The 21,813-nt window shown below is 36.0% G+C and overlaps 1 protein-coding gene across 1 annotated transcript in view; it reads left to right on the top strand.

Annotated features, from left to right (window-relative positions):
* Positions 1-14,838: 14,838 nt before the first annotated feature.
* PPP1R17 (protein phosphatase 1 regulatory subunit 17) overlaps positions 14,839-21,813 on the top strand; it is a 211,984-nt gene continuing 205,009 nt past the window's right edge. The window contains exon 1 of the mRNA XM_044064850.1: positions 14,839-14,935. The gene's annotated coding sequence lies outside the window, so the exon portion shown is untranslated. The remainder of the gene's footprint in view (positions 14,936-21,813) is intronic.

The following is a 21,813-nucleotide window of genomic DNA, read 5'->3' as shown; positions in this document are numbered from 1 at the left end:
TATTTTGCACACCTTACCTTTCAGCTTCTTTGACATTCTTCTGTCATACACTATACCTGACACTCTATGCCAGTTGTCTGTAGCCCCTCTGATTCTAGCACTGACCTCTTGATTTAGACTTCCCTTCTCCTCAACTACCCTTCCAAGATACTTGAAGCTGTTAACCTGTTACACTATATTCCCTTCTATCTCAATTGTCACTTTCTTCTGTTTTTCACAATTTGATGCCATAACCACTGTCTTAACTGTACTAATTTTCACAACATGTGCCTTCAGTTTTGCATTCCATTTCCATATCCTTTGCTGAAGTTCTTGCTCAAAGTCTGCCTGTAGTGCCACATCATCTTCATACAGCAATTTTGTTGACCTGTCCCCTCTGACATGTTGGCTAATGTAGTCCATCACCATTATGAACAGCAGTGGCTCTGAGCTGAACCCTAGCCCACATCCACTGCCACTGAAAACCCTACCTGTTCATACTTGAGACATTGGGTCTTTGTACATAGCCTGAAATAATTCTACAGATGTTCCTGGGACTTCGAACCACTGCAGTACTGCCCAAATCAGTTTTCTTGGGACATTCTCATATGCTTTCTCCAAGTATAGGATTGTCCGGTTGGACTCTTTCCTCTTCTCTAGTTTCTTCTCAACTATCTGCCTTACTGCAAACATTGGGTCAGTTGTGCTGCATCCTGATCTGAATTGAACTGCTCATCTCCCATATGCTTTGCATATCCATTTACCAATCACCATCTCCTGAACTTTCATGAATTATGACAGGTGTATGATACCTCTGTACTGCCCACAGTTGTGGATGTCCACTTTGTTCTTGTACAGTGGCACTAGTATGCTTATTCTCCAGTCTTCTGGGATATGCCTTTTTCTCCACACTGCTATGAGTACCCTCAGGAGCCATTTCTCCCCTATCTCACCCAGCATCTTTATCATATCTGCTGTGACCTCATCTGAGCCAGCTGCTTTCCCTGACTTCATTTTTCTTTTTGCTGTTCTTGCTTCTTCTAGGATGGACTACTTCTTCTCTCATCATAGGCTGTGTCTGGGGCAGTACAGCTTCTTTGGGGTTTTCTTAATTCAGAACTTGCTGAAAGTAATCCATCCATCTGCCTTTGATGTCCCGTGGACTGGTGAATGGATTGTCGCTGGCATCTCTTATGAAGGGTGTGATATCCCCAAGCTGGGCCAGTAATCAAGAAGTCTGAATCCTCACCATTGACACTGGAGAGGGATGTTCACTTGGAATACAAGTGGATGCACTCAGTATTTCCAGATGCAGGCCTATCTGCATAAAGCAAAATTTTCCATAAGAGCATACAGGGAACACACTCAATCCAGGGTCTGGATCTCTCTGTTTCCCTCAAGGTCTCCAATAAGACTTCCCACTGGTACAGTTGTAGGGTTAGGTCCTCGGCTGAGTGTCATCCAGCACCCCCTCTGTGAAACCAGTGCTTTGTGTCCATACTCCAAGCATCTGACACACATACACTGTGAGACTTGATTTGTCACACACACATACACAGACACACACACACACACACACACACACACACACACACACACACACACACACACACACACACACACACACACCTGTGAAAGGCCGGCGCAGATTTATCTGCAGCACCCCCTTCTGCCCAGAGTATAAGGTAGTTATAAATGCCACCAGACACTCCACAATCAGCTACTCTAAGGCCCTTAATAAGGGGTGTCCAATTATACTGTATAATATTAATACTAATACAAAGAGTAGTATTTGACCAACACAGCTAGGCCTTCTGGAGTGCCCACACAGTGTTACCAAATAAATATAAGGACTCTCAGAGGATAAATACTTTCTAAAAGGACCAGCCACATTAAAAGTTTTAAATATTTTTAATAATAAATAATAATAAATCATGACAATACTGAATATATATTTACAGTAAACCACAGAGTTCAATTCACAGAAAATATTGACAATAACATTGATGGATAGACTCAGACAAGTAAAGGAAAACACTATCTAAACTAAGCTTTACTTTATTTTCCTGACTGAATCCAGGAGAATTACTATTCCCGACTTACTTAATAGAGCAAAGTGGATAGTGTGGTGAATGGTCATTCTTGTTGTCAAGACCAAGACAGAATACTCAATGCTGAGACATTTCTCTTTGTAATATCTAATATCATGACATTTCCAGTCCTTTTCAAGCTGTGAGATAAGCACTTCCATGTCCCAACAGGTGGTCAAATTAACAGTATTTTCTAAAAGTAAGAAGTAAGCTATCTGTTTAACGGCTACTCTTCCAGTGTCCTTTGCTAACATATATACATACAGTCTCATATGTATATTCCTTCTCTGTCCAGCAAGACCCACTGTTGATATATTTTTTAACACTAGTAACTTTACAAACACATTTTGATTTTCAAATACCATCCAGTTCTAATACATTTGTAACATATGCATTGATGCAAATCAGTTTGATATTCAAATGCCATACAGTTCTAATACATTTGCAACACAAGCATCTTGTATAACTCAGTTTGATATTCAAAGGAAATATCATTCTTTTCAGAATGCCAGCTGGTTATGCTGGCACTAGCCCATATCATCACAAAGGGTGTCTGGCTATCTTCTTTGTCTTTCTGTCTTTACCTTGCAACCTGATATAGTTTCTTTGTGTCACCTACTGAGTCACTTTCCAGAAGCTGGTAGATGCCTCCAGTGCTCTGTTCTTTGCTATTACAACTCATTTTTAGCTTTTTCTTGTTAGCCAAACAATAATTCTTCCTATCCAGGTCTATCTTTTCTATCTCCCACTTTTTTTGCACTCCTTCTTTCAGTCTCACATTTGTAATTACCTTTATAAAACTCTTACAATGTATTATTAATTTCTGCCTATCATTAGCAACCACTCTGTCTGCCTTTCTCATTTTCAAACATTGCCTTTCTCGTCTTCTATCGTTTATCTCCTAAGTCAAGAACTTCCTGGAGTTTTCCTTTTGCACACACCAAAAAATCATCCCTATCTGTTCCCTCTCAACTGCAGCCATTTTTTAAATTCTTATCTTCATACTCCTCATCCTTCTTCTCATTTTCCAACCTAGCCTCAACTTTTTTTCTAAATGTTTTATCAACTCATACTCTGCCCTTCTCCAATGTCCAGGTCTATGTTTGGCTACTGAAAGATGAAAAACCTGAATGGCAATCGGACGGCAAGCAGCAAAGCTCACAATTACTGAACAATGACATCACTGAAGGGTCTATATTAGAACATCGAAGTTTCACAACTTCAAATGTTCTAATATCGACCCCTATTCAGCAAATGCTGAAAATACCGAAGCTGCAGAAAACCAAATTTTTTCCTATGGGAAGAATTTGGTTGTCCGTTTCTGTCGCTTCGCTATTTTCAGCGCTGTGGTGGAACGTTATGGGTCAGGTTCAGATAAGTGTGTGATTGTGTGGATGTGAGGGTTAGGACGGGTTAGGTGAGTTAGGGTTAGGGAGCGTGTCAGGTAAGTGTGCGATTGTGTGGACATGAGTGTTAGGGTGGGGTAGGTGAGTTAGGGTGCTGGTGAGGTGACTGTGCAATAGTGACATACCTCAGGGTTAGGGTTTGGGTTAAGGTAAGTGGATATTTAGTGGTGTATGTGCAGTTTAGTGTAGGGTTAGATGTAAGATTTTAGGTGTATGTGTGTGGCTTGCTGTTTGTTTGGTGTGCTTGTGTTGTGTGTATGTGTTTCGGAACAGCAAATTTTTTCCCTAGGAAACAGTTTGCTGTTCTGAATGTTCAATGTTGTCAGTGTTTGCTGAATATGGGTCAATATTAGAACATTCGAAGTTCTGAAACTTCAATGTTCTAATATAGACCCTCATTGAAAATAAATCCATCGAATGGCCATAGTTGGCCAATAACCAGGAAGTAACACAATGCATAAGGTAAGTGAAGGGAAACCTTTTAAATTTGCCCTATTCCCCACTGTAGTGCAATCTCAGAGTTGGTATATATAATTAGGGGGTTGTGGGGGGGCACAGCCCCCCACCATGGTTGATTGTGTTTATGATGTTGGCCAACAATGGCCATTCGATTGATTTATTTTCGATAATGTCATTGTTCAGTAATTGCTGGTTCCTTTGTTTTCCGTTTGATATTTCACCATTCGTTTTTTTATTTTTCATTACTGGAACATAGACCCTAACATTCATTGTCACTCATAACATTGCTTTCAGTGTATGCTTAACTTTCACCTACACATAACTTGCTCCAGCATCTCTTCTTGAGTAAAGGTGAAGGACTTTTCATAAGATTTTAGACTCCATTATTGTTAGTTCCTCACTTGTCCATATTCATAATTTCCATCTGCAACATTCCCTTGTCTCTAACTTCCATTCACTTTATCAGCATTTTAGCATTAGCATGATCTGACATATTCCTTTCCTCTATTTCTGCCTCATCTACCCCATTCTTATGTCATCCTGGATCAGAAATATTTTTATGAACTTAACTGATATCCTTCTTGCCTTAAAAATATAATCCCTCTGTTGTGTATAGATAAATCTCTGTATGTTGACCTGTTCTCCACTCTGTTATCAAGCTAGCAGAGTATTTCTTCCCTTTTTATGCATCTCTATCCTGCCATAGCTTCAGCGAAATGCACAGTCAATCATCCCATGAAAATCTCCTATTATCACCTTCATATCCAGTTTCATTGCCAAGATACCTGATTAAGGTGAGAGACAAAAAAATATAAGAAATGGAAGAGAGGTCGAACTACAACTTTGAAAAATGAAATAAACAAACTGGACAAGCAGATTAAGCATAGTGTTAGACAAGATCAAGAAAAGTTTGAAGAAAATTTATATAAAGATATTGAGCATAATAGGAAACCTTTTTATAGAGACATAAGATGTAGAAGGAGTAAAGATACACAAATTGATAAACTGTGTGCCGATTCTAAAATTTATTCTCAGACACAACAAATTATAGATATATTTATAAAATCTTATGCAAAACAGTTTAGCTCCACAAAAGGGGTGGTAAGTTGACTTAGTGACATCCAGTTAACCCCAGATACTGGAATCAAATTAGATTATATTGAAAAAGAACTGTGCAAACTGAATCCAAACAAAGTGCAGTGAGGAGACGGAATAAGTAACAATGATTTGAGAACACTTAAGCAAGAACTTACACTGCCATTATATCTACTATTCACTAGGTCATATAAATATGGGGAGATTCCTCAAGATTGCAGACATGCACTTACTAAACCTGTTTTTAAGGGAAAGGGGAGTAGGACAAACCCAGAGTCATATAGACCCTTAAGTCTACTTTCATGTTGTGGAAAAATAATGGAGAAGGTAATACTGGATAAGTTATTGTCAGAAATGGATAGGTTGGGACTTGAAACCATATATCAGCATGCATATGTTGAACATAGATCTATTACCACCGTAACATGATGTTCTATAACAATATAATAACAGCTATGAATGAAAAATTGTGCTGTGATGTGATTTATATAGATTTAACTTCAGCATTTGACAGGGTCATGCACAAAACACTGATCAATAAATTAGTACAACTAGGTATTGATGTACTGTTGATAAGATGGATAGCTGCATGGCATACAAATAGGACATGGCAAGTATCACACACCAACTGGACAGGTGAAATCCTTGGTTACAGTCAAGGTGTCCCACAGGCTCTGTACCAGGCCCTTACTTGTTTAGATTGTATCTTTCAGACCTTACTTTTTCATCTGAGGTGTTCTACAGTCTATATGCTGATGACCTGAAATTGGGTAAACTGATTACAAGTGTTATAGATAAGGCATGTCTGCAAAATAATTTGACTAAATTGACCATTTGAGCACAGGAGAATAATATGTTGATAAATACATCAAAAACTAAGCATATGAGATTTGGGAGATATAAACTGAAAGGTGAATATTTAATACAGCACACAGTGATTGAAACTGTAGACTCATTTAAGGACCTGGGTATATGGGTAGATTCAGCTATGAGTTTTTCTAATCATATCAACCAAATGGCTAATGATAGGTATAGGTTGTATAAAAAGATTTATAAAGTCTAGGAAATCAAACATAATGAAGTCATTGTTTGTTAGTTACATTAGACCCAAACCTGAATATGGAATAACAATATGGAAACCCTATAGGAAAACAAGCATGAATAAACTGGGAAGAGTACAGCAGAAATATACTAAGGGCATCCATGGATGTGAAAATCTAAGTTATTATGAAAGACTAAAATAACTGAACTTGTACAATGTCTCTTACAGATATTTAAGAGGAGATCTTATTCAGGTATATAAGTCATTTAGGGACAACTACCTCTGGGAATGTTTGGGGTTATCAAAAAGTACTAGAGAATTGTCAGATAACATATGAAGAAGATTGTATAGGAATGAGAAGTGTACTAATTGGTTCTCTGACAGAGTAGCTGATGCTTGGAACAGACTACCAAATTACATTAAAACAAGTACTAGTTTAGATAAGAGCAGCCTGGACATTTATTATGGGAACAAGTGCTTTGGCATATTGGCAAGCTAGAAGGGCTTTAATGCCTGTGCTTGAAACATTTGTATGTATGTATGTATGTATGTATGTATTTCTAGCAAGAATCCTTAAAAAAGTGAGGCTTGTCCATATTATTACTATATAGACACCTTAATTTCTAGTTTCTTCCAATCATTCTTACTTCCACTATTACCTACCTTCTTGAGTTGCCTTTCTTAAACAATTCCTCAACCACATTCGACTTTTCTCTTCTTATGATTATTATGAGACCTACCACCTGACATGTTTTCCCTCCCATCTTTGCCATTTTGACCCTGAATCTAATCTGAGCAGTGCTCATCTGTCTCAGCAATCAATAAAACATGTTAGAAAACACAAAAAGTTCCTAAGCTTTCTTCAGCTTTGATAGGTTAAATTTAATAACCTTTGTAAATTTCAGCAGACCACATGAAATAGGGATCGAAAATGAGCACCTCCAGGAAAATAGAAAGGAGATACCTTGAAAATCAGAACAATGCCTACAGTGTCTAAACACCATCTCTGGTCAAAGAAAGGCCAGAGATTTTCTTATTGCTGTTATTCTTACTCCCTACTTCTCCAGGAGATGATCTACTGCCAGGAACACCAACAACTGGGAGACACACTTTTAGATTAATAATCGTACTTCAATGTAGGAAAAATAATCAAATCAGAATCTGCTCCATGGCTTACAATAGATACAAAGAAGCTAATGCAACAGAGATAACCATGGAAAATGGCATTTATTAAAAAAAGCAAACAATCTGCAGCAATATTGGCACTTGTGAAACTAACTAGGAATATCATCCTAAAGCTGAAGGCTACTCTAGTCTACAGGAAAGACAGTTTTAGCCAACAGTCAGTAAACTTATAAAACATCACAATCCAGCTCTTTCAGAAATGAAAGAAACTAGAACATAGCATGCAGATTTAATTTATTTTACAAAATGCTGCTAACTCCATTAATAAACTCAATAACACACCAGTAAGTGATACAGACAGTGTAACAAGTACATTCTCACTTACCACAGCTCCTGCAACCATAAAAACCCCTTAAATCCAACTCTCGTACAGTAGAAAGTCTACCAGTATAGTATCTGCAAGTCCCCCCCACACACTATAACATGCATATTTTGTGAAGTCTATCAGATTAACAACATCTTCATTTGCAATAATTTTAAGTTTTTTTCCCCATTTTTAACATTTGTTAATTCAGTAAGCCCACTGGACTCAAATTTCCCTTTTTAGGGGTGACCATAGAGCAATGCCTGGTTAAGTGACTTGCTAAGAGTCACACAGTAGATAAATGGGCGTGGAAGGAATCAAACCATGTACTCCTTGCATACAAGAAGCAGATTTTTTTTGTAATGAAATAATAAATAGAAAGCAGGAAAATAGCAGTGTGTGTGTGTGTGTGTGTGTGTGTGTGTGTGTGTGTGTGTGTGTGTGTGTGTGTGTGTGTGTGTGTGTGTGTGTGTGTGTGTGTGTGTGTGTTGCTGTGTTCTTGTATACTGGGTCTTTTGAGTCTGGCTACAACAGGTGAAAATACCTATATGTAACTGGTAGGCTATTAGAAAATAATCCAAAACATAGTGATTATTTCAGAAATGCAAATGTGAGTCTTGAATAGAAAGTTTACTAAATCAGTGACTGGGTTTGTTGCAGAAATGAGAAAGTTACCCCAAGATAGTAATTATGAAGATATATTACAGCAGACAAAATAAGGTTGGATTGTATGCGGAGTTACATGTATTCTGAGATGTTCATTATCAGAAAATATAATACAGCATATGTTAAACAGGTGAAATCCCAACTTCTGATTTGTAAAATATTAAGAATATTACAGTAAAAAGGAATATCTCCCACTGGAAGGCAATACTTCCACCTACACAACTTCACAAACTGAATTAATCTATCAAAATGATCTAAAGCTATATAAAAAGTTATTTTTCTAGCCTGTTTGAGAAACATCAGATATGGTTTTAAAAGTATTCCCAATACAATTGAGAGTTGTTTCAGTTCTATGTCATATGCAGGCACTGTGGTTACTGACCATGGTTAATTTGTGAAGAATCACACTGATCAAATTACAGAAAGTTCCACTGAGACAGCACCAGTTTGTAAGCCTGGTTAATAAAAGATGGTAGATTCTTGAAAATCTTCATATTTGCCTTTTGTAAACACTTTAGATTTTCTACTTCTGAATGATGCACCTACCTAGTCTGAAAGACATTTTAAACAGTGACAAATCCTTTTTTCCTTGAATAGAATGATGATTTGCCTGGTTTTATGGTAGATCTGGTATTATACCCAGAATTTCTTAATTAAGTAATGGCAGTGAAACATTGGGATAGTAAACTAATTATAAATGCTTTAAAAATGTTGAACAGTATAATCTGTATAAAATTTTAAGGTTTTAAAAGGTGCACCACTGTACTGAAAATTTACAAGTTAACAGATATATTTTTGGTAGCATGAGGAATCTGTTGTACCTTTTACAGAATAGTTATGTCACTGTTAAGAGTAAAGATGTAAATTGGGGAAGGATATGAGGTAGCTAGTTCTCTCATCTTCCATCTTCCATTTTGTATATCTAGAAGTTGTCAAGATTTTCAGCTGTGTATGCTGCTTTATTGTACCACTGTAAAAATTTGCAGACTAGATTATTAAATAAAAATAAAACCACAAACCAGTGACCCAATAAAATGAAAATGTATTCGTTCTCTGGCGTCTTGTCTAGTTTGCCTTCAAGGAGAATACACACACACTAAAACAATCACTATAAATAGTGTGTCTAATCAAGTTAATCACAATCAATTAAATAATTAAACATTAAGAAAAGAAATCTCCAATTTAATTCCAACTTCAAACCCTTTGGTATCAAAGTACCGAATTTGAGAATATAAAGGGCTTCTTTGTAAAGAAGCCTATTTTTAAAACATACATCATACTGTGGTGGTGGTGCTGTGGTAGCATTGTCGCCTCACAGTAAGACGTTGTCCTGTTCAATCCTCAGCTAGAGCGTCTTCTGTGTGGAGACATGCATGAATGGGTGTACCTTCGTTGAAGGTTGTGCGTCAGAGCTGGCAACTCGGCACGTAAAAAAAAAATCTACTGCCAATCATTAGCGGACCGGAGTTCCACTGTGGCAACCCCTAACCAGGAAAAGCCGAAAGACACAACATCAGAAAAAGCATATTTCATTGGCTCAACTTTTTCCAAAATTGTCCCCCTTAAACCAGTGGAAATACCTTGATGCACTTAATGGAATGTGTTGCTACAGAACTAGTCTCTTTAAATTTTGCTATATCTCTCAGGTGTTCTAAAAATCTCACTTTAAAAGCTCTTTTTGTCTGGCCAATATAAAATTTATTGCAAGGGCACCTCAGAGCATAAATAACACCACTGGTGTCACATCTAAAACAATCTTTAACCATAAAGGCATATCCATTGATTTGATCAAAAGAATTGACCTTATATTGGCATGTCTTACATCTACCACAAACAGTAATGCCCAACCTAATTCTCTCACTATATACCTGAACTGGGGGCATAGAAAATTTCCCTCTTACTATGAAATTCTTAATAGATCTTCCTACCTTAAAAGTAAATTTTAACCTATCTGATAACCATGTTTGAAAATCTTTACTACTCTGCATATACTGCCAATAATATTTTACCAAATTAGTTAAAACTACACTAAAGCAGCTATAAGTTGAGACAAAATAAATATCAGTCTCATTCTTAATCATAGTTCAATTTTTCCTATATTGGCCGAAATTATGTATATTATCTCTTTCTTGCATTTTATTAACTGCCCTATTAATAATAGAACTACAATAGCCCCTTCCTTCAAACATCGAATAAGTTCTCAGAATTTCTTCTTGCAATTCATTGGGCTCATTACATAATCTATTAACCCAAATCAATTCCCCATAGGGTAATGCTTCAATGGTATGTATAGGGTGGCAACTAGAAGCATGTAAGTACTGTAAATCTCCATCATATTTTCTGTGTACTCTTGTATGTAGACCTTTCCTATCAGAGATATTCAAGTCTACATCCAAAAAAGAGACAGTTTTACCTACTTTAATACCATCAAATGTTAAATTAAATCTATTCGTCTGTAGGATCTCTATGAATGAAGCTACTTCAACCCCCCCCTTCACACAGGAAAACTAGATTGTCAATAAAACGAGCATACAATTTAACATATTTAGTATAAAATGCTGATCTATATATATATTCATGCTCAAACAGTCCCATGCTAAGGTTCGCATATGAGGCAGCAAAAGCTTCCCCTATAGCTGTTCCTTGTTTCTGTTGGTAAATCTCACCACTGAATTCAAAACAATTATTAACAAGACAGAAAAATAACAATTCAATTACAAATTCAGTGGTGGGTGACTCACCCATAAAAAAATCTCACTGGTTCAAGACCAAAAGAATGAGTAATATTCGTACAGAAATCTTTAACATTTAAGGTAATAAAATACATATTCCTATTCAGTTCCACACTGTTAAGTTTTTCAAGAACGTCAAAAACATCCTTTATATAAGTAAGTAGAAGCATAACTTTAAGTAGCAGAAGTTGATGTAAAAGACATCCAATATTTCGCAAAAAATAACCCATGCTGGACACTATGGGACATCCGGGTGGATTTGAAAGAGAATTATGTATTTTGGGTAGACAGTAAAAACAAGCAATGCTTACCCCTTCCACATTAAATCTTTTTCTAACAGCATCCTTGGAAAAATACCCCAGTCTAATACCCTTATTCATCAAATTAATATATTCATTAATGGCTGCTTCATAAATTGAAAAGCAAATCCTCTGATAAACCTCTTTATCATTGAGATGTTGATAACACATATCTAAATACTGTGGAATATTCATAATAACATGTTTGTTACCTTTATCAGAAGGTTTAAACACCAAATTCTTATTATTGCTCAAAGCTTTTAAAGCAAGCCATTCGTTTTTCATCAAATTATATGAAATCTTATCAGACCATTTTAAAAACTCACATACTTCATGTTCTACAGAAAAACTCAACATCTTGTAAAATTGCAACACATTCTCATTATTGAAAACAGGAATATAATCACTTTTCACAGAAATTTTGCTAGTGTTGAATAAATAATAAGCATTACAAACATTATCTGAGACACATGAATAAAAGCTGTCAGTATCAGAAGACAATTCACTTCCATCAGAGTCATTATCTATAAAATCAACCACATTATTAAATAATGCTCTAAGTTGCAATTTCCTAGCAAATGTGAAAATATCACACTTAATTTCGTGTAGACAGGGTTTAACAGTGGGAACAAATTTGAGCCCACGCTCCAAGACAGATTTTTCACAATCAGTTAAACAAAAACCAGACAAAGTAACAATAAAAGTAGTACAATTGCCATTTACCCTTTTTGACTGGGGAAAATATTAAGACTGTTGTGGCTGTTGTTGCCAATGTCCAGTACATTGTCCCTCTCGAAAACATTTTTTATTCTGTTGACCCCCTTGGGGTATATGAGTTCCGCTGTGAAAAGTTTGTTTAAATTGTGCCCCATTATGAGGCTGGGGTAATAGCGGATACTCTTTCAGATTCAGACTATGGCTATCATCCTCATCTGAAGATGGACGATTGGTGGAGCCATGCGCTGAAGAAAAAGAAGATTGTTTAGTATAAAATACTGATCTATATATATATATATATATATATATATATATATATATATATATATATATATATATATATATATTCATGCTCAAAGAGTCCCATGCTACAAAGAAGCCCTTTATATTCTCAAATTCGGTACTTTGATACCAAAGGGTTTGAATTTGGAACTAAACTGGAGATTTTTTCTCTAAATGTTTAATTATTTAATTGATTGTTATTAACTTGAGTAGACACTATTTATATGATTGTTTTAGTGTGTTTGTATTCTCTTTTAAGGCAAACTAGCCGAGACGTCAGAGAAGGAATATATTTTAATTTTACTGGGTCACTGGTTTATGGTTTTATTTTTATTTTTTTGCTTCCTGTGGTTTTTTATTTTAGATTACTAAATAAAACTTCTGAATCATTTTGGAAGGAGGAATAAGATGCAAATGTGAAACAGTGATGTTGTATGTTAGATATCTGTCATGCAGGAAAACAAGAAAATATTCTAAAATCAGACCTACCTGGCTGGCTCTGCAGCATAGACACTTTTGTTCTGTTAAGGAATAAGAAGCCCATCTTGCCTCACACATATGATGGAGGGTAATCATTGAGTATTACTACAAGAGTTTCATGTGGTGCTATACTTGGGAGGCTGGGCGACTGAGTCTCAATGATACACACACACACACACACACACACACACACACACACACACACACACACACACACACACTCACACACATACACATACACATACACACACTCACACAGACAAACACACACACACACATGTATGCACACACATGTGTGGATACAGACGCACGCACATGCAAACAGATGTGGCCACACACACACACATATACACACGCACACACACACACACACACACACACACGCATATGCACACACATACACATAACACACACATGCACACACATGCATGGATACAGACAGGTACACATGCAAACGGATGGACGTGCACGCACTCTCGCACGCGCGCACACACACACACACATGCACACTGACACACACATGTATGTAAACACATGCATGGATACAGACACACCTACATGTAAACAGATGTACCTGCACTCACACACACACACACACACACACACACACACACACACACACACACACACACACACACACACACGCGCACACACATGCATGGATACAGACACACACCTACATGCAAACAGATGTACCTGCACACACACACACACACACACACACACACACACACACACACACACACACACACACACACACACACACACACACACACTGGGTCCAACGTAGTAGGCTTTACACCGTGCTTTCTGGCTAACAATGTGGAGGTGTTAGGATCATACGAAATGTCTTCTAAACCCTCTTGGAAAGTAACAATGATCAATGGCTATTGCCTCTTTCATGTGAGGTCATAACATGTTAGTGGTCAGAAGATAAAAATTACCCTGCATGGGGTAGTGGCTTGACAGTCATTGGGAGATATTGCAAAAATAATATTAATATTTTCATAATAGCATGCTAAGTGTCCATGTATGCACAATACTATTTTGCTCCAGTTAGCAGGAAATGTCCTCATTCTACTAATTTATGCAAAAAATGTTTAATATTTGAGCCAAATTTCTGAGATACATGCAGCGAAGATTATCTTCATGCCATAAATTACATTAACTAACTGGCACACTTTTAACAGATCACTGAATTTTTTTTCTACTCAACTTTTCCTTTCTTAATGTTTAGTTCTTGCCAGTTTCATAAACATCTATTGTCTTCAGACAGTAAATACCTAAAATTAAAGTGGACAGTTTGTAACATAATGTTAGTTTAAATGTATTACATTAACTGTAATAAAAAAGAGAGAAAGTAGGAAACAAATTCTGACTTGTTCAGTTCTCTGGCACCACTGACCTGCTGTGCTACCGTGCATTAATTTTACTTATAATTTCTGCAGATTTCACAGCTTATATTTGGCGGCCATGGTGGTGCAGTGGTTAGCATTGCCACCTCACAGCAAGAGGTTCTCTGGTTCGATCCTTGGCTGGGGTGCCTTCTGTGCAGAGTCTGCATGTCCTCCCTGTGGTCATGTGGGTTTCCTCTCACATCCCAAAGACATGGTGTAGGTGGATTGGATACTCTAAATTGGCCCTAGGCATGAGTGTGTGCGTGTGTGTGCCTTCCATGAAAGGTTCAGCGCTGGGCTGGCAAGTCAACACTGTAAAACTCCACTGCCAATCATGAGCAGACAGGTGATCCACTGTGGCGACCCCTAACTGGGAAAAGAAGAAGAAGATCTACGTAAAATTATATCACACCAATATGCTTAATCATTTTCTACATTTTATTAATGTGATTATATTTATTTAGATGTGTTCAACGTTTCTGTAAGCTTTTCCTGCATGGATTAAATTATATTTCTTTCACATTTTGATCTAAGTCCTTATATAAATATATAACAATCAGAATCAGGACACAGATATTTAACACTAAGGTTCAAAACCTTAGCTCATGAATGAGTTTCAAGTAACCAAGCTTTACAGCCAATTATGGAAGGGAAAGGTCTGAAATAAAGCATTACCATGGCAACCAGGGGCTTTTCCACAGATAAAACAACAGAGCTGAGAAAATGAGCAGTAGAAGGAATAGCTCCTGCCCTTCAGCTAATTCTCGCTAACAACTCTGGGTCTTATATGACAGAGCTCCAAGTAAGTACATTTGTCCATACCCCGTGTTTGTCTGTGTCTTTACTTCTCTCTTTCTCTCTCTCTGTTTCTGTCTTCCTGCTAACACTTTCACTGCAAACTGTTTAAAACAAGCTAAACATATGTTTATAGCAAATATAAGAAAATCTCTCTCTCTCTCTCTCTCTCTCTATATATATATATATATATATATCATCTCTCTCAAGTGTGTCTATATATATATATTTATACGTACATATATATATATATATATATATATATATATACATGTATAAGTACGTACTTATGCGTGTGTGTGTGTGTATATGTGTGTGTGTGTGTGTGTGTGTGTGTGTGTGTGTGTGTATGTATATATATATATATATATATATATATATATATATATATAAAATTATATCTATATATGCAGAAAGATAGTTAAAATGTGTATTAAAAATGTTGTTGCTGCATGCAAAGTTGGTCATTTTTAAACGTACTGTTTATATCAAAATAAGTAAAAGGGAAATATTTCTATTTTTCCTTTTGATTTTTGTGTGACTGCAGTAGTTCTGAAAGCTGAATGTAGCATGGTGTAGACAGAAAAAAAATAATTTGTATTAATTTTATTTTTACATCGTAGCTGTTGTATTTAATGAGTTCTGCCAGTGCTCTCAGATTAAGCATTTCATTGTTATTTCATGTGTCTCTTTGTTGAGCTACTAAACTGATGAGCACACTTTTGTTTATTTTTTGTTCATAAACTATGTGAAAATATGTTTTGCCTGCTACAGTGCTAAGATAACTCTACTTTCTTTCAGATAATAAACATTTGTTTTACAAGTTACTTAAATAATTGTAGTCCTTCATTTCATGAAATATTTAAACTCTAATGTGAAAACAATGTGGCATAGATACTTCTGTAAACACAATCAAATAAGATAGGAGAAAAACGTATGTTTTCATTGAACGTGTTCTGTATTCAGCCTTTTTTTTTGCTACTTACTGCTTAAATTTCTAAGATGGGCTTTTGCTATATGTGAGGAGTTCTAATCATAGCTTTCTATTTCTCATAAGACTGCATCCCTTTTAGCATATGCAGGTCATCTGTATGTAAAACAGGTCAAATAAAATCCAAACAAGACTGCACAAGTTTCATAAATAAGGCAATAAAATGACAGTAAAGTACTCCAGTGCATTGTGGGAATAAAGTAGCATTTGTATTTCAGCCATGAGGAAATTTTCTTCTGGACATGGTATTGTGCTGTGATAGTTTTTACTTAAGATTAGAATAAAGTTTTGGAAGTATGGGCATTCCATTTAAACTGCTTAGCTTTTCTGAAAATGAATGTTGCAACAATTTCAAAGTATGAATAATCTAGACTGGTATAATTTGCTGCAGGCAAAGAAGAAGCAGGAAAAAAGTAATGTGTTTACACTATAATCACACCTTTTGCATTCAACAGCAGACATGCAAAAAAATTATGAACCTCATGATAAACAGCTTTGCTATAATGCATAAATAAAGGACACATAATTAAAATATCACTGTTGTATATAAAACCCAACCTCTAGCCCTGTTGTATTTTGTTAAATGATTTGTCAGTTCCATAGTCTACTATTAAATAGATATATTTGTGCTTGTTGATAATCTTTTACCACACACCTTATTAAAAGTAAATATGTAAATAATTAAACACCTGAACCTTTTTTGTCCAAATTTCTGACAGGACTTTGTTCTTAGGGTGCACATATAAAAACATTTACCCCAGCACACTCCTGCTTAATTTAATAGCCTTCTGAGCATCATACATCAGTGCAAGTGACACATGCCACAGTTTTTATCCATGCCCCTTAGATATTTTCAGTAAATATTATTATAAATAGCAATGGTACTGCTGAACTATGTAACAGTCTATTATTGGTATATTTTAATTTCTGACCATCTAGTGACTTATATACTTTTCTTTTTTTTAGAGCAGTCAAACATAATTCTTAAATTATATTTTAAACTATCTGGTAACTTTATTATACATGTATTCCCATGTTTTGGGTTTTTATAGCCATCCTTGCAAAACAATGAAACATTTCAATAAGCTTTTCTGGCATACGTTTTCCGTGGCATACCAGCAGCTATTTTCCTCTATACTGTTTTATATTTTTGCCTAATAAACAGTGAATATTACTAAGTATTATTTTCAAAGATATTGTCATATCAGGTGTCTGCATAGCCAAACTACCCTTAAAACATTGGAAGTTTATGTACCTTATCTTCAACAGACTCTTCGGCTCTCACTCCATTACATTTGACTGTTTCACAGTTATGCACATTTATATCCCTGGGTTACTTACCTGACATACTTTTATGGATCCTTCAATGTAATCATCTCAGATTGTCATTTGCAGTCGCTGTCTCACAGATTCTTCTAGGATGTAGTTTCTTTGTCTTCTGAAAGAACCAAATCAACAAATATTTTGCTTATAAGATTTTCCTAAATTTTATGTAATCCCTCTTTCCTGTTGCCTAGTTACACAGAAGATAAAATGTGTACCTCTTTTTTAGGAAATCTTAGAGTTTATTATTTCATACCTGTAATAAGTGTATGTTATGTATCAAGTAATCACTTCCAATAAATTCTGTTTTGTGATCTCAAGCTGGGAAAATAAGGTATGACAGTGCTTTGTACTATAGACTCATGAATCTGTTTGCTGTGGTGCTATGATTATCAGAGAGTTTCAAAGAAGTGCTCTCTAGTACATTCTTATAAAATAAATTCTTGACTGTGACTCGAGTGACAAGGATCTGACTAGTGAGCCTGATGCTTAAGGAGCTGATTGGGGTCTATATTGAAACACCAAATGCTGAAAACAGCGAACAATGTTTCATCGACACATTTTCAGCGAAAGCTGAAAATGCCGAAACCACAGAATAGGGATTTCTTTCCTAGGGAAAGAAATCGCAGTTCCAACCCCAAAAAAAAAAAAAAAAAACATTAAACACTTCCAAACACATACACACATACCCTAACCCTAATTATACCTCCCCAAATAAAACAGAAAACAACTAAATACACATATGCATGTAACCCAACCATACATCTAATGAAAAAAAAAAACATGCACTTACCTTAACATGCACCCTAACCCTAAGGTCAGTAACTCTCGCACATTTACATAAACAGTTCCAAACACATACACACTTACCTTAACCCTAATTCCATCCACCCAAAACAAAAGTAAACAGCTTCAAACACATACACACATAACTCAACCATACATCTAATGCAAAATAAAAAACAGTAAACACTTTTATACATATGCACTTACCTTAACCCACACCCTAACCCTAAGGTCAGTAACTGTTGCACATTCACGCTTGGTGGCTATACCAGACAAGGGACCACACTACAGTTCAGAACATGGCAAAGCAACAAAGCGGTCAAGCAACTTCTTTCCCAGGGAAAGAATTTGCTGAACAGCCGCTTCGCTGTTTTGCCTGTTCGCCCTACATGTGTTGACGAAAACACATTCAACAAAATGCATTTTCGTTGTTCTAATAGGAACCCGCTGATTGGGAGGGATAGAAAAGGCAGTGGTATTTTATCATCTTGTTTATCCCAGGTCAAGGGGGTCGTAAACAGGAGTGAAAGCCCTGATCTCATGCTTACAAAATAGTAGAGACCCCCCACTGACAGATGTTCTCATCTATAGTAAGTGTCTTTCATCATTGCTCATTAGGCTTTTGGTGGGGAATAGAGTAAGGGACATAAATAAAAATGCCTGTGGCCATGAGTATGATACTGCACTGGGATGCCTCACTCTCCATTGCTGGTAGTGGGACGGCTTTCAATTAAGTCTGAAGACATCAGGTGTGATTCCAGGTGTCCACACTCAAGGGAGTCACCAGTGATAGCTAATGATCTGTTTCACAGGGGCCAAAAAATAAAACAAAAGTAACATAGTTACAAGATTCAAAACTATTATATTTTTATTGTGCACATTATTTATGGCAATTCTTTTTTGTGAGATAAACATGTGCTCAGTGTGTGGCGGTTTTAAGGGTGTAGTAATTAAATAACTCATTTGAAAAATTTTTACAAGATGTATGAGTGTCTGGAAGAGTAACTCTGATAGTATTTATTTTATTTATTTATTGTATTTGTTGACTGGGAAAGTCCACTGGGCCTATGAAGAGCCCATTTTCACTGAAGGCCCGGGGAGAAAAAGCTCCACAATATTACAAAGCACCACAATATTACATACAAGAGACAATAAAATACAAATGAAACAATGGTAATACATTGAAAATTTGCTTACAAAGAAAGTGTAAAAAGCATATGTGAAGCAGAGATAATGCACATTAACTATAAGCACGTTGACTACAAACAAAGGTCTTAGTCTGTTAGAGAGAAAAGGTAGTACATTGGATGAACATAATGTCCTGACCATAGTATGTCCTGTGTTTTACCCTGTTCCTCATGCATATGCCACATTCTGTGGTCTGTTACAGGTTTGACATAGGATCAGTGAAGCTGTCAAATTACCACATGGAAATAAATAAGTTACTGCTCTAAAATGGCTCTAGTAATACTGTGCTGATTGATGCCACAGATTTCTGTAAGACCTAGGGATCTCAGGGTCATCTGATCCATCTGATAGTTTAGTTCAGTTTTGTTATGCCATTCGTATTACTTATATTGCAGTTTAACTGCATTTAACATCATCTTAACTTCTACTGAACTCTTTATGCGCAATAATCTGCAAGCACCAAGGATGCCTTTACTTTATATGGAAACCTTAGAGTATTGTATGTTCCAGGTTAATGTTTGCAGACTAGAAATGGATGAATTACTGAATCACTCTGTAACAGTTACTTTGACATTTCATAAAATTAATTTATGATATTTTTTAAATAAGTACACATTTTCAGTTTTATTCTTTCTCTTTTTTACACACTGATGTTTTGCAATATGTATTAAATCTGAATTCAATGACCGTCACAAAGTTGGCAACAGTAGCAAATGCATGTTCTTATAGATAGGTACTAGGTTAGTTGCCTTTCTGGGACATTTTAAGCCTAACCAAATTTCCATGAAAGGTAAGAACCCAACCCTGTACTTTTCCTCTGTGAGGTAAATACCTTAACTATTATGTCAACTCCATCCTCCAACGCCTATTATTTATTTGCTTGTGAAGGACTCAGAACCTTGAAGATTTTATATAACTCATTCACTAACACAGCACTATGTAACCTATTCATAAAATGTAAGCCTATTTAAACCTGACACTGGTTCATAGATAAATACTAGGCAATCAGTTTGCAGATCATTGCAAGCCTAGCCAATACCCAGACAGTGACCAGAGGTCAGCATCAAATCCTACATGTTGTACCAGCCCTGAAATTAGTTTAAGTATCAGGTGTGGTAATAGAACCCACAGCCTTTTTATATCAAAAGCAAGTGTGCTAACCCATTAAGGTAATGAGACTGTCTGTCCATAAATCTGATATTGTAGGAACATGGGAGATTTTGCAGGCAGTAAATTTATTTATGTTACTGAAAGAATGATACAAAATAGTTTGGCAACAGTATGGCTTAATGGCAAGATCTTTAACTTACAGCCCCCAAGTTAGAGGTTCAATCCTGTCCTGAAATCACTGTCTGTGTGGAGTTTGCTTGTTTTCTTTACTTCGGCGTGTGTCTTTTCTAGGTATTCTGTTTTCCTGTCAAGTTCTAAAACATACTGATTAATTGACTGCACTCATATCATCCATCTTATATGTATATTATTTACCCTTACCCTTTAACCAAATTCATTGATGAAAAAGGTAAATGGACCAGCCCACGTACCTTGTAAACAAGTGATAAATAAAAATACAAATAAATAAATAAATAAATAAATAAGGCTTGCTTTCTAGAAGAAAACAGAATCCATGGAAACATTATATGCATCATCTGTTTTACAGATAGATGACTAAAGATTTTTATTTATGTATTTACACTTGTTAAATGGAACTGTTCATTTGAGAGGTCCCATTTATTGTGGAGTCCTGGAGACAGAAACATTTCCAGATGCAGAACAGAAGCATACATAGGATAATAAATAATTGCATTCCCATAACAAAAAGGGACTATTGCACTGTTATATCAAAACCCACTGAGATTACAAGTATTATAAAAGCTATAAAGCAGGACAATGTAAATTACAAAAGTAAATTAAAAAAATACATAAAAACTATCTAGAGGTGAAAAGCATCAATATACTAATAATAAACTGTTGTATTAGTGAATAATGACAGGTTATGCTTTGCAATTAAACAACTGATTGGGATGTATGGCACACACAAGAAGTCAAATGTGGGTGGGGTGTGAAGTCAGGGAATATAATTCTTTGTTGACAGTATTCTACATCTGTATAAGATAACAACAGTCTTGATAGTGGAATAAAACATCTTTTATCTAACTTTCGGCTTGCAGATTTACACATTAGAAGGCTATCATTAGAGAAATCACAGAGCTTCTGTAAAGTATAACATAATTAAAAAGTAAAACCCTTAGAATGTAATTGTTTTATTATTTTATCTTCATCCCTGGTGAGCAGTAGAATGCAAGCCACTTCATAAACACAGCAAAATGTCATACTGCTCAGTCTGAAAGCTAGCAACATAATAGTGCATCAGCTACAAAGGAGACGTGTCATAATGAGCAAGTTAAGATTATAGTATCACCTCCCATAAGATAGTTTTGTATTGATTGACTAGATCCTTGCTGACATACAATACAGGCAAAGTCATTTGGGACTGAAACAGAGCATAAGGTTTGGATTGTATAAAGGCCATTACATGCACCATCTGTTGCAAATGTGCTCAGCATGACTTGCATCTGATGACTCATAATACTTTTATG

Source organism: Protopterus annectens, chromosome 3.part0 (assembly GCF_019279795.1).
Source record: "Protopterus annectens isolate FY-2018-M chromosome 3.part0, PAN1.0, whole genome shotgun sequence".
NCBI classification, from domain to species: Eukaryota; Metazoa; Chordata; order Ceratodontiformes; family Protopteridae; genus Protopterus; species Protopterus annectens.
Note: the sequence above shows the minus strand (reverse complement) of the source record. Positions and strands in the feature narration are given on the sequence as shown.